We start from the raw sequence: 13,670 nt of genomic DNA, 5'->3' as shown, positions 1-13,670 counted from the left end.
TTTTCAAGTGTGCTTGAGAGTTGCCCTTTTGTGCTTGAGTGTTAGCCACATAACATGTGCAAGTGTGTATGTGTGTTTAGTCCTTCATTTTGGGCATTTTGGCCACTGTTTTGGGCCTATTTAGAGCTGCCTAAATCATACTTAAGTCCATCATTTGCTTGCTTGCATGCTTACCTTGTATGTTTGTTTGCATGCTTGCATGTACATCTCGCATTCCCATGTTGCATCCTTAGTTTGCATGCCTAGGTTGCATTGCATCTAGCATGCATGTCTTGTTCCTTGATCTAGTGATAGGAATTGGGCTTTGGTTTGTTGGTTTGCATTGCATTTGACATCAAAATGTGCACACTTGGTCCATTGGGTCATCACGCATGGAAATGTGCGATTGATGGTCCGAGAACCAAGGAGCATGTCCCTTTGAGTCACAAACATGATAAGGGACATGATTGGTGCATATATGGCTTGAATTGCAATGCCATACTCTGTCTTGTCCTCTGCTGCTGTCGATTGCAGGTTCTGCAGGCATTCTCTGCCGATCGGCAGTGTTCAGTGCCGACTGGCAATCTCTCCTAGGCCGATATCTTCACCAACAGCCGGTGACCATATACTACTGCCGGTGGATATTCTACTCAGCCGGTGGTGTCTCCCAGTGTCCAGGGAAGCAATTCTGAGACTTTGACAGTCTTCAGAGGAGTATAGCAGGGAAAACAGAGGCAGCTCATGTATGGCAGTGTACTTCCGAGCAGAACCGAGCATGCATCGCATTGTGCTCTTTTCCCGAGGCGGCTTATCTGTTTTTCTTTCCTAGCTTAGTTAATTTGTCAATTAATTAGGTAATTTGTAATAATTAATTAGCTAGGATAGTTAATTCATTATTCGAACTGTATTATTCTTTCGATCCCTCCGAGCGAGGGTAAACTTGTAATAAGTGTGGGTGAGTGTGTGCATGTCTTCCAACCCCCACTTCTTTCTCCCTTTTACTTACCTGCTTTGATGGTTAGTAATAGGTCATGTTTAAATTAGCATACCTTATGCTACGCATGCGTGCGTCCATGTATTTGTCTCGCACGCACCGGGCTCGGTACATCATGTAACTGAATTTGTATTTCAATTCCAAATTGAATACGTGAATCAATTGATTGCATTTCACATGCCATGCTTAGGTTAGCCGAGCCTACTCTAATTGCATCCTGTATGTGTTACATTAGACATCTAAACATGGACTTGGATCATGCATTGTTTACTAACGAGTTTATTGTTTTGGCATGGAGTACGATGTAAGTATTTTCATGTTTTAGCATATCGCATGCGTGTGAATGCTACCATAAGAGCATGCTTACCATGTGGCTAGATGCTTATGTGATAAACTGTTTGAATGCCTGTGGGTGAAGGTTGGATTGTCTGAGTTGGAAAAACTCGTTGAAATCCGTATTTTAGCCTACTTGCGAGTAGCAAATTCCAAAGTGTTTTTCAAGACAAACGGATATGCAATGCTTATTTCCAAATTAGGCAATCTAGTCTATACTTGTTTGCTATACGCATAACATAGTAATTCTAGGCTAATAAATGGAATAAGAACACATAACGTTTTCAAAAATGGATATCACGGTTAGTAGAGGCTGATCTTCGGATCGGGCGAGAGGGGGTGCTCATAGCTGACCTTCCCCAATCGTACCCTAGCTCCCGAGCCGAGGCAACTCTGGTGATGACGGACATGTGGCCTTCGGCACCGAGTCAGGGTTTCCTAAATTCCCCCATAAAAAATATTTAGGTGGCGACTCTGTATCTGGCAAAGCAGTCCATGTTTGGCACTTCTTTTCAAAAAATCTGTTTCTCAAAACGATTTGCCGGATTCGGACTCTTTGGTTCAGATTGAGAACCGTGACACAAATCGAGTCCGAACTGTAGCACAAAGGCCTCTCGCGGGCGCGTCTACAGGTACAAAAATAATTACACCAAAAAAAATAAAAGAAGCTCTTGGCTCCAAGTCTTCCCAAGCTATATCCTTGGTGGAGACATATCATCAGCACCTGAAAGTTGTTTTTCATGTAGGGTGAGCTAAAGCTTAGTAGAGATACTCAAACACAATGTATAAAGCTTAACAAAATCATATAGTTGATGCAATGCAATGCCATGTCATTTGTCCAAAATATCATGTTTTCCCTTTCTAAACAATGCCATGTCTCAATTATATGTGATTCAATTCAATAAACAATACTTTTCCAGTTACAAAACAAGGCAGTGGATACAAAATACTGAGAATCTCTAGGTACATGTCTACCAATAGGCTAGACAAGCACTACCAAAGCCATTTTACTGATACTAACCGGAATGATCAGCACATAACCGTGCAGGTTTCTAAACTTTCACCAAGGACACACAGGCTAACAAAATAATCACAACCACACCCCCTAACTAGATTCACTAAGATATACGCCCCGTTTTCTTAAAATAATACATTTTCAATGTTTAAGTATGAAATAATGCTCAATGCAAGATGTATGAGTAATTAATTTAAATTCACTTAATCCTTATGCAATTTCTACAACAATCAAAACTATCGTCCACTGATAGCCTAAAATAGATATTTCTACTTAATAGATAATTTTTCAACAACAAATATAATCTCATCATTTTTCAAAATGAGAGCGATACATGTATCCAACTCTACCCTCATTGTCAACATATACATTCATTTCATCTTTTCAACATCATTCTCTTTTCTTTCATAAATCAAACATTTATGATTTTCAAAATCACACACCCTTTACTTCCAAAAACACTTCTAAATAAGATATTTCCAACATTTCAACATCTAAACCCTAAATCAAAATTCTCATTTCCCAAATCTCAATACCTGACAAGAAACACATAACTAAGTTAAGAATCATACTAGCAAGTTGAAGAAATCCATACCTCAAGATTAGAGGAAGAAGAGCGCAAGGGTTGAAGTTTGGCGGAACCAAAAACGATATCCTCTTCGATTAAAATGAAACTTTTTACGAGCTCTACCTTTTTTTCCCCAAGGAACTAGGGTGGAGAAATGAATGAATTAGGAGTACTTAGGATTTTAAGTAAATTGTTAGACTTATTTATTTTGATGATTTATTTAATTATGTTTTAATTTATTTGAAAGAGAAAAATAGAATTCAAAATTTATTTTGATGATTTATTTAATTATATTTTAATATATTTGAAAAATAAAAATAGAATCCAAAATTTATTTTGATGATTTATTTAATTATGTTTTAAATCCAAAATTTATTTTGATGATTTATTTAATTATGTTTTAATTTATTTAAAAGAGAAAAATAGAATCAAAATTTATTTTGTCCCATTATTTCTCACCTAAACTTTTATCCTAAATATTGTTTGAATGTATTTAATATTTGCTTAAATCAGGAGTTCATTTCAACCAAAAAATAATGCCCAAACCAGAGGTTCAAACAGCCAAAAACAAAGGTTCAAACAGTCCAGCACAGCAGTAGGCCAAAAGGTTCAAACAACCCAGCACAGCAGCAGGCCAAAAAGTTCAAGTGGAAGATATTCAAATTAGTAATGATGGAGCAGAAGATATTTAAATTAGTAATGATGGAGTGGAAGATATTCAAATGAATACAATGGTTATAAACAATTATAAATTCAAATGAATATATAAATGGCTATAAATTCAAATGAATACAACAGCTATAAACGGCTATCGATTTCATTATATATACCAAAGCCTCTAATGTAAACAAGTGACAAAAAAAAAAAAAAATAGAAAATATTCTTTGATCTATAATCACTCACATCTATTCTCTGAAAAATTCTCTGAGAAGTGTTCTTCCATTTTTGTTTACATCCTCTCTCATAAATTATACACTGAGACTTATAGCATTAAACTCATCTTTCCTGTGTGAGATTTACAAAAAAATCAAAACTTCATTTTATATATCTATCTTTGAGAGATAATTTTTGTAGCTTTCTGTGAAAACAAAAACACCTTCTTTTCAATCTTGTAAGAGTGTAGTACACTCAGTGTTCTTAACTTAGAAAGTCTGTGTAAAATCTGTGGAGGATTGCTCTATTTGTAAAGAGGTTGCTAGCACCCCCGTGAAGCTAGAGCATAGTGGAAAATTTCAAGTGAAGCTTGAGGAGTGGATGTAGGCCAAGTTGAAGCCGAACCACTATAAATTTGTTTGCCTCTCTCTCCCTTTTCTCTTTATTTTATTTAAATTGCCATAACTATATTTCATATTTTTATTGTGCTAAAATCATTAATTGACATAGTTGTTAGAACACTTGTTTTAATTATTTTTATTTCATTAACTATATTTATCTATTGTGCTAGTCATAATTTTTATTAGGGTAATATTATTTTATTTGTAAAAATCTAATTCACCTCCCCTCTTAGGTTGTCTTTTGGGTAACAGAAATAACTAGAGAGAGAAGGGAAAGAAATTAGGTTTTGAGAGGTCTTATAGAGAGAGAGAGAGAGAGAGGGGAAATAAAAAAGTGATAAAATTTCCATTTTCCCGATCTAATATGAGCACAGACCGCTCGAGCGACCAAACCACCGCTTGAGTGTCAGACACAATAAGTGACACCGCTTGAGTGACAAAAAACACTGCTCGAGCGCACAATGACTCCCTCCTAGAAGTTCAGACTTGTAAAAAACTACTCAAACGCGAGAAATACCGCTCGAGTGAAGATCACTCTACTCCCAGAAGTTTTACAGACCTGCAAAAATATTGGAAAATCGCAAAGACCGCTTGAGCGACCACAACATCGCTTGAGCAAAGAAGAAATGAAGACTAACTCTCAACCTGTTTCAAAACACAACCAAACTCAACTAACAATAAGAGTAAGAGGTTATAATCAATAGCTAAAGATATGAAATTCTGGATTTACGAACACGAAAAGGGTCAGATCTAAACCAGAACCGTTATAATAATATGTGTTACAAAAAAATAATTTTAATTTTAATTTTAATTTAAAATAAAATTTAAATTTAAATTATTTATTTTAATAATTTTAGCTTTATCGTTAAGTATTACTTAAATACTTATATATAAAAAATTTAGTTAAATTATTTGTTTATTTTGATAATTTTAGTTCAATTGTGCTATAAAAGTATAATTATTATATAATAATTTTATATGAAATATATTAAATTATAAGATACTAAAATAAACACTCATTTTGATATTAAAAATAATAGTTAAATTAGAAAGAGGATAAATAATAGGATAAATTATTTATAAGTCCTGTTTGGAAGACTTATACAAGATATGGTCCTATGAAAAAACATATAACCCAGTAGATCCTTTGGTTTTTTTGTGGATACATCTACCCCCAATCTTAATTAATTAATAGCATGATTAATGGCAATACTATATATGGGAAATCCAATGTTATCATAGATTGTGATCATATCTATATGGTTAGAAATTTAAAATTTAAAATAACCTAATTAATGGCAATACCATATATAGGAAATCTAATGTTACCATAGATTGTGATCATATATATATATGGTTATAAATTTGAAATTCAAAATAACCTAATTAATGGCAATACCATAAATGGAAAAGCCAATGTTACCATAGATTGTGATCATATCTATATGGTTGAAAATTTGAAATTCAAAATGGAAATGTAACATGTAACATCCCAAACCCAATGTGACATTTCTAAACTTAACGTGACATTCCTATATGCTTCTGAAATTCAAAATAACTTGATTAACAGCAATATCATATATGGAAAATCCAATGTTATCATAGATTGTGATCATATCTATATGGTTGGAAATTTGAAATTCAAAACATAAATGTAACAAGTAAGATCCCAAACCTAATGTGACATTCCCAAACGCAACGTGAATATAACATGTAACATCCTAAACCCACCGTGACATTCCCATGTGCTTCTCATCCTAAAACCAACGTGACATTCTAATACTCCATCGTTGAATTATGAATAATGTAACCTCCTAAATGTAACATGTAACATCCCAACCCAACCCATCCAATGTATTAAACCACCATCACCCCCAACCCAACATAACTTCAACATTGAGTGATGGGATTTAATCCACATTCAATTACAAACCCAAATCCCCAATAATTTTGCGCAACATACTATGACATGTATGTAAACATTGATTACAACAAAGACACGATACACATTCAAACACATATATAACCGAACAAACACACAAATGTTATCTATTACATAGTTTATGTGGATTAACGTTACACACTAAATGTAACATGCATCGTAACACGATCATTCAGGTCCCAATGTACAATTGCCATCCTATGACATGGTTCATATTTGACATCCAATTAACAACAAAAACCAAATACCTCTAACCCAACCCTTGAACCTATACAGACCACCCATACATTGAATATATCAAAATGCATCAACCAACACTGTCAAATACACATATTCAATTAGAACATTGGCCAAAGTGTGCCTATCAGTGAGTGTAATAGATTACCAATGCCCTATTAAAGATGAACAATCCACACTTCAACAAACAACAACACACTTCAACAAAAAAAAAAAAAATGTCTTCCCCTCAACCGATTGGAGTCAAAAATTTTCAAAGGAATCAACACACAACCCTTAAACTTCATTATATCATCGACCATATCCACATCCATTTGAACAACATTTTGAAAATGCACTAGAATCCCGCGATCAAGGCAAAAAAAAACTCGTACGGTCATTACCTGTAGACTTGTCTTTCTTAAAAGCCTTCCCAAATGTGATATGATGAATGAGAAAATAAGGTACAATATGAAAACAAATTATGTGTATAATAGTACACTAATATCATTCAGTTACAACTCATAGAACCTTGTGGAACACATTCCTATTTAAATATGATTTCAAACTCTAAAAGAATATTCATAGGATTTTACATTAAATAAGTCTTCTAAATAGGACTTATAAATAATTTTCCCCTAGTAATATAAAACTAAAAGTGATTCTAATTATTTAATTTATTTTTATTTTTATATTTATTTAGAAAAATAAAAATAGGGCACTCAGTCTATAAATCCAAATTCTAATTTTGTTTGGCAAAAGATCCACGCTCTAAAACAACTTGTCCATAAGGACACGCTTAAGTTAAATAACCAAAATACCCTCTATATAAAAATATGATACACAGTCCACACAAATCAAAACCCTCTTCCCTCCTCTTTCTCTCTGTCTCTGTCTCTGTCTCTAAAATGAAGTTCCTCTTGGAACTTGTGATCTGTTATGGATTCATTTCCTATCAGTCTCTACCGTTACCGCTATCGCTATTGCCGCTGCGGTAACCTTTTTCGGCGAAGTCTAACCACTGCAGAAAGCGAGAGAGGGCGACGACCTTGAGATATAAGTCACCGGTAGAGTCGCGACCTTCGCTCTACTTAATCTTTGAGAACACCGTCGCGCTAGAGAGACCACTGGACCCTCAATGAGTCTGAGAGGTTGTTAAAGAGGAAGATCGTACATCGGTGATGGCGATCCTCAAAGGTCCCACCACCGAGCTTGTATGTTGGCAATAGCGATCGCCACAACTAGCATCGCCGTCTTCCCGATTCCACCTCCGTCCTCGTCGGCCCCCACTCCGTCATTCTCGCTAGCGATCTAAGTCTTCTTTTTTCTTCATAAACCCCTAGATCTGGAGATCCATAAAAGGTCAGTACCATAGTCACCAACTTGGAGATCCTTTAGATCTACACCGATCCACTACCGTCTCAGCCATTGGTCTCCAAATCTACACCGATCTACTGCTGTCTTCAAGTAGTAGAAGGGTAAATCATGAGCTATATACATATATATATCCTTTTTTTTTTTTTTTTTGAGTTAGATGAAGTTGTTGTGAAAGGATTATGTAGTAAATCTATAAATCTCTTTTTGTGAGAATTGCCAATTTGGTTTAAAGATTTAAATTGAAATCTTGAAATGTAAGTCTGTAAAGCTCTCCAAAATTGAGACACAGAGAGAGACACACAGATAGGAGAGAGAGAAAGAGAGAGAGACATTGATCTTTGAGATTTTTAGATTTTTTGCCTATCTGTTGTTATTTTAGATGTTTTTTTTCTCTCTATTTTTGTTGTTGTTGTTGATGATGATGATAATGAACAAATAAGGTTTAGTTTGACTTGTTATTGCAACAAATAGGGTTGAGTTTGATGATGGACAAATAAGGTTTGGTTTGACTTAGTATTGCAATAAATAGGGTTGAGTTGGCTCAACAGATAGGGTTTGGTTTTCCTTGTATTTCAGCAGATAGAAAAAATAGAGATATATAAAAATTGAACAGATAGAATTTTGAAAAATAGATTATAAGCAAAAACAATTGAGGAGACAATAAAATTTTGAACAAATATTTGAATAGATAAGGGAAAAATTTGAACAGATAGGCAAAAATAAGATTAGATAGAATTTTATTTGGACAACAGATAAGCAAAATTTGAATTGAAATGATTAAAAAATTAAACAAATAAGGTAAAAAATTAGAAAAGATAGAGAAAAATTTGAATAGATAGTCAACAAAAAGTCAAATTGGAAACAAAATGTCTTATAGGACTTTTTACCAAACTATTTCACAAAACGTGAAACTTTCAACAGCAAAAAATATTCTCTGAACCTAATGCCTTAGACACTCTCTAAATTGGATTTATTACGAATTTTTTCATTAAGATAAATATAAATAGAACTATACAATTTATTTAAAAAATTAAATATAAATATGTTGTGATTAGATTAAGAAGAAAATACATAAATTAAATATGTAGAGTATTGATTTTTTTCTTTAATATTTGTTTTTGAATTATTCATACATGTTGTATATAGGTATATAAATTTTAAATTAAATATAAACTTTTTCTAATAAATAATTTTATGTTAAATAAAAAATTAAATATAAATTAAAATTAAGACATCAATAAGATAGACAAAAAATAAAATATATATAAAAAAAAATTTGTTCTGTGCATTACATATAATTAAGTACATTTTGTCTTATTTATTTATTTATTTATTTGTATATCGAGATAATTTTTTTTTTCAAATATCGTAATAATTAAATTAAAATATCAACTATATAAAAGAAATATATACATGATGAGAAATATATAAAAAAATAAGTATTTCTCAAATAGAGTCTGTACGGGGAGTAAATAATTTTCACTTCCGTATTCCTTGCCTCCGTGTTTTGTTCACTTTAACAACGTCGTTTTTCCTGTAAACACAACAGAGTTGAGCTAACCGGCAAGTGTCTCACCGGAAAATCCCTTTGATGGTCTAGTTAGCACCCTTAGAGAATATAGGAGAATGAGAGAGTATTTTGGCTCGAGATTGCTTACCCTTCAGAATGGACTCGTAGGTCTTATATAGATAGCTTGACTTACTTCCCCATGCAGCACACATTATCCCCATTGTCCTAGGGCAAGGACATTCTGTTCCATTATTCTTTTACATGCGTGTACTTGTCAGGAACAACACTAACTTGTACAGGTCATTGTTTGTCCTCTACAAACTGTTGGGGCACAAGAAGCACTCAACCGAGACACTCTTGGCCGAGCTAGCTTGGTTAGGATTGTGATCACTACCCATGAGACTCGCGTCGTGTTGCCATTAAGAGCTCAACCAAGCTATCAGCTCAGTTGGAAATATGCAAGCGCTGTCATTGCCCTCCATTCAAGATCCAATCCTATTTGCTTCACCACAGACCGGTGGATTTAACTTAGTCTAGGCGGCGAATATCTCGGCTGAGAAGACGGAGCTCGATCAGCATTGTTGAGCGAACTCAAAAAGTACTTTAGTTTGGCCCAGCTAACCACAAAGCGGTGGGCCGAACTTGGCCCATCATATTGACAGTTCGACCCCATTTTGCACGGTCAAAACTCCTCTCTCATAGTCCATATAAAATTAGTTATTATAATTGAAATTGAATTCATATAAGATTTTATATGTAAATAGAAAATGCATTTTTATCTGACTTTGTTTTTAAAAAAAATTAAGTCTTTACAATGTGCCACCTAAATAAAAAAAAAAAAAAACTACTTATATATATATATATAAGATTCATCATTTATAAGATATTTATGTCTTCTTCTATATTTAGGGGTTGTTTGGGGTGTCCTAAATAAGTGCACTTTTTGTCTTTTTGAACTAAAAAGTTGAGGGAAAAAATATGGATGTTTGGGTTAACTTTTTGACTTTTTATGAAAAAATGTGTAATAAAAAATTGTAAAAATTGGTTTGTAGGGAAAAATTAGGATTGGGAGTTGTGCAGCCGTAATTGTTGACTTTTGGTGAATAGTGTTAACTTTTTAACTTTTTAAGTAATTTTTTGACTTTTTAGATTATTTCATACTACCCAAACTTGGCCTTAATCTGATGTGTTTCTAACATTACTACACACATATAAATAAAAAAAAAGTGAAAAGAGAATTGAAGGCTGTGTTTGGTTATATTTTCTAATCATTATTCCACCCCTCCGTTTGCATGCATTATTTGGATGAAGTTTTGAAAATGTGATTCCACCACACATTTCAAAACATATTTTTCTTTCATGTTTAGCAGATTCGTACATATTCTCTCTCTCTCTCTCTCTCTCTCTCTCTCTCTCTCTCTCTCTCTCTCTCTCTCTCTCTCTCTCTCTCTCTCTCTCTCGTCTTCTCCATTATGAAAAGCAAAGGAGTTTTTGAATTTTGAATCTATCCAGTCATCCTCCTGGACGTTCGGTCGGTCGGTCATCCGATCGGTTGACCGAAACTGTGTAATTTTTTTTTTTGTAATCACTAATCGCCACCTGTTATTTGAAAAAAAAAATTATATTTGTTTTTGATATTTTTTTAATATACAAATTATTTTTTTAGACCAAAATGACAAATTATTTTTTTAAATTGAATTTTAAAAAGAGTTTGGTTATGAATTTTGAATACTAGAATTTTCAATAGAGTTTTGAATTGTGTGTTTGGTTATGAGTTATAAGTTTTGAAAATTCTTTTCAAAATTTATAATTAAATTTTTTTTCTCATTTCATATGTCATATCAAAAATTTAAAACTCAATTCAAATTTTTTTTCAAAACGCATAACCAAACAAAATTTCTTTTTTTAAATCATAATTTCAAAACTCACAAACTCAAAATACAACTTTATTATTAAATCATAATCTTAAAACTCTACAAAACACCACCATTTTTTTTTCCTCATCTCTCTCTTCGCCCTTTATGGAGAGCATTTATCAATCCACCACATTTGGGTTCACACTTGCCGTTACATTTCCAAGTCAAGAAGACGTGTATATAGGACTAGTTCAATTCCACTTTTTTCACGCCCACCACTTAACTCTCAACTTATACGTTACCAATATATTTTTTTTCATTTTTCAAATCCTATGCATCTCTCTCCTGTCACTTTTACGACTGCTGCCTTTTCCTTTTCACAATTATTTTTCCTATATTAGTTATTTTCTGATTTTAGTAAATTCATAAAAAAAAATGTCAATACCTTTATTTTTTAAAATCCTTTTTCTAAATATAAAAAAAATTGGACCAAGTTAAAAAAAAAACCAAAAAAAACATAAATTAACTTCACTACAAATAAGCATAAAAAATTTGGTCAATAAATAGTTTTTTGGGAGAGATTAAATTGGCTAATAAATTTAGATTTTAGGCCTTCACTAAGACCATCTCCAACGGTGAATCAAACTTGGCATCAAATTTAAAATTTGGTGAAAAAGTCACTTTTTTAAGCTCCAACGGTTTCATCAGATCGATATCAAATCCAGAATTCAGCAAAAATGGTACCAAACTGAGTGCAGGCGAAGCGTTTAACCAAATCACTGTTCCTAACCGTTGGGATGAGACGAACGGGTCGACCATCCGGTTGACCAACCGGTTAACCAACCGGTCGCCCCGGAGAAAGTTCAGACCGTTCACAAAAAGGTTCAAACGACTCAAAAAAAAAAAAAAAAAAAATTTTTGCCTAGGTGGTCGACCACCCGGTCGACCGGCCGGTTGACCACCCGGTCGACCACCAAAAGTTGAAAAAGTTCAAAAAAAAAGGTTCAAACCGGTAAAAAAAAAAAAAAAAAAAATTTTTTTTTTGCCATTACCGGTTGACCGGCCGGTCGACCGGCCGGTCAACCAACCGGTTGCCCAGTGCAAATTTGATGAAACGGATTTGATGTTGAACTGTTGGAGCGCGAAGTATCAAATTAAGGAAATGACTCATTTTTCACTCAGATTTGGTGAAAAATTTGGTACACCGTTGGAGATGCTCTAATTATTTTTTCCCCAAATTTAGTATAATATTTGCAAATTTTAAAAACTTTCTTAATAAGTATTAAGTGCACAGAAGAAATCACTGAAATAGATTTCAATGATGTGGGGTCCGTTTGTGAACGATGATGCTACATGTATCAATTGATATATCAATTAGTATATTAATATATGTCATGACATTATTATTGACTCCACCCGTTATATAAATTATGAATACTCAAAATCTTTAAAATTATGCCACATTATCTGTTAATATACTAATTAATATATTAATTGGTGCATATAGTATTATTTATGTGCGAAACTCACATGAGACATCTAGGTAGTGTTTGGTTCTGTTTTGGAATTGTGATTCCAATTAAAAAATTTCAAAACTGTTTTCAAAACTCATAACCAATCAAATTTTCTCAAAATTCAAAACTCAATTCAAAAACTATTTTCAAAACTTATAACCAAACACATAACTCAAAACTTAAAATTAAACTTTTTTCAAAACTCTATTTAAAAAAAAATTCATTTTTTTAATTTTATTTTTTAAAATCATGATTTGAGTGTAGAGTCGTGTTTTGAGTTTAGTTTTGAAAAGAAAAAATTTGTTTAATTATAAGTTTGAAAAGAGTTTTGAGTTGCATTTCGAAAATTTTTGGGTTTATTTATTTTAAATATTTAAAAATTTTCTTAATTTTATTTTTTTAGGGTAAATATTTTATATTTTAAATATTTATTTATTTATTTTAATATACATTATATTTCATACATTTTTGTGCTATATTTTTTTTGTTAAATATTTTAAATATATATATTTTTTATAAATATATTTTTAAATATTTTAATTTTTTTTTGTTATGCGTTTAGTTACGATTTGAGTGTGAAGTTTTAAAAGAAGTGTGTAATTTCGAGTTATATATTTGGTTATAAGTTTTGAAAATAGTTTTAGAATTGAGTTTTGAATTATGTGTTTGGTTACGATTTGAGTATGGAGTTGTATTTTGATTTTAAAATATTAAAATTAACATATTTACAAAATAAAATAAAAATATTTAAATAAAAATTAAATAAAAATTATATATTTAAAAAAAATTAAATTATATATTTATAAAAATTAATATTTTCTTAAACATTTTTTAATATTTAAAAAAATAAATCCAAAATATTTCAAAATACAACTCCAATTCAAAAATTCAAAACTCAAATTTTTTTTTCAAAATTTAAAATTTAAAAATTATTTTGAAAACATTTTTCAATTTTTTTTTCAAAACTCATAACTAAATAAATTTTTTCTTTCAAAACTCAACTCACAATTTCACAATTAAATTACAATTTTACACTTAAATCATAATTTCAAAATTAAACCAAACGGAGCCTAATTTGTGGCAAAATTTTAT

This window comes from Camellia sinensis, unplaced genomic scaffold, assembly GCF_055761805.1.
Source record: "Camellia sinensis isolate YWXY unplaced genomic scaffold, ASM5576180v1 Unanchor1, whole genome shotgun sequence".
Classification (NCBI taxonomy): domain Eukaryota; kingdom Viridiplantae; phylum Streptophyta; class Magnoliopsida; order Ericales; family Theaceae; genus Camellia; species Camellia sinensis.
The sequence above is the reverse complement of the archived record's forward strand: the minus strand, read 5'-3'. Positions refer to the sequence as shown.